The sequence below is a fragment of the Triticum aestivum genome, chromosome 7D, assembly GCF_018294505.1.
Source record: "Triticum aestivum cultivar Chinese Spring chromosome 7D, IWGSC CS RefSeq v2.1, whole genome shotgun sequence".
Taxonomy (NCBI): domain Eukaryota; kingdom Viridiplantae; phylum Streptophyta; class Magnoliopsida; order Poales; family Poaceae; genus Triticum; species Triticum aestivum.
Window position 1 is genome coordinate 109,495,514 of NC_057814.1, and position 5,561 is coordinate 109,501,074.

Genomic DNA, 5,561 nt, shown 5'->3' on the forward strand with positions numbered 1-5,561 from the left:
TAAAGCTCGAATGGACCATCTGAGCTGTATTGTAGCGTTGCAATCCCTGATGCCTCCGACTTCTAATCTTGCAGCTTGCACCGCCGCATTGTGTGAATATATTAGCTCGGTGCCAATGGAAACACACCAAGATAAGCTTCGTCCATACACATCTTCCTTCACTTCCTACTCACAAGTGAGTTGTGTATTAGTTGTGTTATGAAGAAATACGTACCCTAGCTTCTCTCCTCCAACTTTTAAGGAGGGCGGCTATGGCTTGCACTGAGTAAAGTGCTGGGACTGGGACAGAGTAGCCGAAATCACTCTCTAGTGGCCGACCGACCTTACTAGCTAGTAGTAGTATCTTGAGACACTGCAGATATATATATAGGTCCATCTCATGCTTATTATTAAATGAAGGACATGGTTGATAGGAGGATCCAGTTCTCTTTAAATCAAGAACTTTGGCATGATTGCATTTCGCAGCATCGTATGAGCTGTGACTGAAAAATGTAGAAACTGAAAACTATATTATCCCTAAATGGCCAAAGGACTCACTAAGTAACCATTTACAACAAAAACCCACCAATTAGATGGATTCTCCTAAAAAATCACCAATATAATTTATCATGACGGTAAAGCTACCTGGCGAACGTTCGTCAGGGACCAAATCCTGGCGAACGACCCAGACACGTCAGATCTAAATCTGATGGTGGCAGTTTATGCCCAAAACTCCTCGCATTTTAAACAAACGGCATGCCACTTTTAAAAGATGCCACCCCCGGCCACATAAACTGCCATCCAAGGGTTCGCGTTTGCCATTCCTCCTGGGGAATGGTCGACGGGGATTGGGTTCCTATCATGATTATGAAAGGTAACCTTCCTTTTTTACGTATAATATGCCAACCTTTACAAGTATATACATAATTTTGTTTTAGATCGTCACTCTTTCAGAAATATCTGGACCGGTAGTATCCAAACATTTATGCATACATCCCTGAAGCTCTTAAGAAAGACAAGGCATATTATATTGGTGATCATCACATTGACTTCAATAGTTGGATTCACTGCATGTACAGTTATATTCAAGTTATTAAACTTAAAGGCAGTTGATTTGAGCAAAAATTAAGCAGCGTGTTCTCCCATGAACCGGTGTTTTCCTGCTCCTGATGAAATCACTTGGGCATCGTCGGATCATGTAGTTACACCATCAGACACTGGCACACATAGTGAGCATAAGACTGTGACGCGCTAATGTTCAAATGAAAAAAGTTCAGAAAGCACACTCGGATACGTGCATCTAGTTTATTTTCGTGAATTCAACAGTAATGGATATGTATGCTCTGCTCGAAGGTACTTCATTCGGTGATTGAGAATGTACGTTGTGGCACTAGTTTGTTGTCTTAGATCTTTGATCTAATGCATGCCCTTTTTTGTTTCTCATCAATAGTTAGTGTACCATAGTAGATGGCATAAAACTAATTTGACTAAAACCCTCACTAAAAATATAATCACAATTCCCCGCGTAATGAGCGGGCATTGCCCTAGTACAGTACCTATTTCTCCTTTGTCCTGGTTATACGAGACTCGTTCAAATCTGCAGTTATACTCTTTCTGACATGATGAAATTTGCCCTAAAGAAATTAACAAAACACTAGTAAACAATAGCCCATTGGTACTTAGCAGGAAAAAAGGAAGTAGAGAAAAAAGATCAAGATCAAGAGGACTATCTCTCGTAAGAAATTTGTTACAAACGATTTATCAGCAGTATTCTTTGAACTGAAGAACAGCTGATTCGCGTATTGAATCCTCATGTTTGGAATGTTGACTCTTGAGAAATAATCATGAAGAACAATCTAGGATTCCAAATTTCCATGCATTTCATGAAAAAGACACCACAATCATTCCTAAGAATCAAATAAGGTATAACTGAATAACATCGATACAAGAAAATATATTTTACAAATGACATGCAATGAACATTAAATAAACCTAATTCTAGATAGCACCACCCATTTCCTTGTCTTGGCATAGCAAGATAGACATTTCTGAAATTATCAAAACTATACTCTCGAGTCTCGATCAACTAACTCTTTCCACAAATGCTTGAACTTACCAACCTAAATTACAACACATCAGCATGCACATGACTAAACATTGAAGGTGAACATACTCCAATGAAAGAACTACAGGACGAATAAAGAGGATGATTTGCAAATATAATTACTTACAAGCAAGTCGCTGGCCACAACTTGGTAACAAGACTTCTTACGGAACAAGGAATCCATAAATGGAAATAAATGGTTTCGTAGGTCGACAACAAATAAAAACTACTGCTTACAGTGGCATATAGGAAAAAAGGCTGCAGCAGATAAAATATTTGTAAGAATAATTTCGTATATTACAGAGATAAAAGAGATGAGAACTAGGACGAAGAGCAATAACAAAATATCATACCAGTTCGCATGCATCAATTTTCTTCGCTAGACTCGCACCTTTAAAAGCATTTTGTATGAGTTCACACCGATTTTGTCATGTATATATCTGAAAACAGATGGAGCTTGAAATGAAGACGAAAATTACCCAATATAAGAAGAAGTAATGTTTTTTCAGAAACTGATGGATGGCAATCATGAAAGAATTTCATTCAGAAAACAGGATTCATAAAGTTATTGACATGATCCCCTGGCATCAGTGGCTGACCAAGAGAGAGGTAGGAGCAGTGGACTTTGCGACATATAATAACAATCATGCTGCTCACATAAAGATAGCTTACTAGTATAAATAAAATGCTGCAAAATATATCTCTTTTGTTGGAATAAGCCACGGCTTCTGGTGCAGTCGGGCGCGTCAGGTGTGCGCGGGACGTGCGGGACGCACTGATGCGGTCGGGCGCGTCGGACGCGTCGGGTGCGCGCGGGACGTGCGGGACAGCGGAAGCGTGGCGGTTTGAAGCTGCGGTGCTGTGCGAAGCAGCATAACCGTGAGAAACGACCGGACGCGCAAGGGGCTAGAGCGCTGGACGAACCAGTTGGAGGCTTGGAGCTGTGGCGTAGGATCAGCTGAGTCTGTTAGTTTGTTAGTACCTAGCTACGTATGTGTGCTTTGCATGGCATCCAGGTCCTGTGGCCTGGCCGTTAGGAGGATGCTGGCCACGCACTGGGTGTGGGCATGCATGCATGTAGGTAGTTGGAGTAGTGGCCGAGTGTGGCGGCCGTTTAGGGCGTGCGTGATGGCTGGCTAGTGCGTGTGAGTCCTTTGTATATATATGCACATTGAGTAATGAGGAGGAGGGCCGAGGGAGAAAAGATGTAGCCACGGTGGTCACCAAGGTAGAAATCCTTCTCGGCAAAGCTAGTAGCATTTCTTCCTTGGTGTCTATCTGTGTGCGTGTGTTGTGTCCTTGTCCTCTGTGTTCTTGAGAGAAACTTTGAGATGCGAGAGTTGTGCGAGGTAGCTCGAGCTAGAAGAAGAAGTGGCGCTGTGAGGAGGCGGCGCCAACATCTTTTGCATAATGGAGAATCATAAGAAAAATAAATAAGATAGAGAACAGGAAATAACACACACACACACACACACACACACACACACACACACACACACACACACACATATATATATATATATATATATATATATATATATATATATATATATATATATATATATATATATCTTTCGCTCCTTGCAAGTCTGCAAAACACTGCATAATACATCCTCTCAAGAGCAGAGACTCGTAATTGATTTGTTTCAGTGACAGAAAGAAGATTGGATTAGAGGTGGTTGCTTTCCTCTAAAAGAACTGATGCTGCCCTTGATTATATAATGAACATTGGACGTGGGCTTATAACCGAAAAGAGCGATTGATATGAGGCTTTGCACGATTAATAATGCTATTTATTGCGTCATCGAGTTTTTTAGACAACTGACTACTGCTCATGATGAAATTCCTTTATTTTTCCGACAAATGGTTTCTCCGCCTGCAGGGGAGGCATGCGGCGCGGGGCTGGAGACGGACGTCAGGCGGAGACACCCCATGGGGAAAAGAGGTCGGCCCTCCGCATAACGATCACAGATGGCTGCCTAGCTATAACTTAGCTAATCCGCAAGTATCCTGGTACATGTTCGTTCCCTGCCATGCCGTTCGCTAATTATGCTGCTTGACAGCCGTCACATACTCATCCTGTTGCCACGATGACAACATGCATATGCAGGTGGATCAAGATTCAAGACTGAACCAACGAACATGCTTACTGCAGAAAAGCTGTGGATCTTCACATAGTGACGACATGATGTAGTAAGGAAGGTAGGCATGTGTCCTAAAAAAAGGGAAGGTAGGCATGTAATATATTTCAGTGAGATTTGGTCATATGGAAAATGAATATCTCATTGGATTACTAATATAAGAACTACATAGTTGTAAATATTTATTGAATATAAGTACTCCCTCCGTTCCTAAATACTTGTCTTTCAAGGCATTTCAACAAGTGACTACATACGAAGTAAAATGAGTGAATCTATACTCTAAAATATGTCTACATACATCCGTATATGATAGTCATTTGAAATGCCTAGAAAGACAAGTATTTAGGAACGGAGGGAGTAGCATGCATGGTTGCATTTTGTAGTAGGCATTTTCACATGCATTGTGCATATTAAAGGTGGCACGGTTACATACTGAGAGAAGTATATTTAATTATTATGGTTCATGGTTCTACAAACTGAACAGGCGCTAGAAAAAATTCCTAAGAAACGAAAAATCCAAAATCCTATGGAAATCCTTTGAACCAAAGAGAGGCCTGCCCTTACAGTTATGTAACTAAACAATATGGCAATTATCGTTGTTCTGGTCTGGAAGTTAAACGCCGCAACCATCTAAATTAGATCATAGACCATTACGGGAGTAACACAAATCTGGCCTGCTCTTCACATTTTTCATGAACTAGCACCTATGCCCATGCATGCAACAGGGGTGAAAATTAAGGAACACTTGAATCTAACCTATCACATTTTTAAAATGTTTGTGTTTCAAAAATTATTGAGGACTTTAAAAAATTGCATTTATAAAATTTGTTCAGAATTTAAAAAAATGCTCTTGTTATCAAATTTGTTCACAGTTTCATAAAATTGTTCGTGTTTAAAAAATGTTCAGGGATTTCAAAAAACGTTCTCATTTTTTTAAAATGTTCATGTTTCAAAACTGTTTGCGTATTCAACATTTTTTTTCGCAATTTCAACAAATATTCCCATGTTTCAAATTTTGTTCGCATTTCCAGAAAAGCATATAATACGAATTTGTTTGCACTTTTAAAAAAAGATCGTGTTTTTACTTAATCGGTGCTGAATTTAAAAAATGTGAAAATATTCAAAAATTTCAAATAATGTTCATGTTTCTCGTAATTTGTTCGTCTTTCAGAAAATGTTAATTTTTTAAAAAATTGTTCGCGTTTTTGGAAACTGATTAGGATTTGCAAATTTTGTTCGTGTTTCATTTTTAAATTGGAATATAACATCTTCAATTTTCCTAAAAAATGCGGCATTTCAAAACTGCTTGCAATTTTCAAGAAATGTTTTTCAAATCT

At 39.3% G+C, this 5,561-nt stretch overlaps 1 long non-coding RNA gene across 1 annotated transcript; it reads left to right on the top strand.

The window, feature by feature from the left end:
• Positions 1 to 3,281: 3,281 nt before the first annotated feature.
• On the top strand, positions 3,282 to 4,340 carry LOC123164964 (uncharacterized). Its single transcript, XR_006482727.1, has 3 exons — positions 3,282 to 3,311; positions 3,966 to 4,096; positions 4,194 to 4,340. It is a non-coding gene; the product is annotated as an uncharacterized lncRNA (long non-coding RNA).
• Positions 4,341 to 5,561: the final 1,221 nt, after the last annotated feature.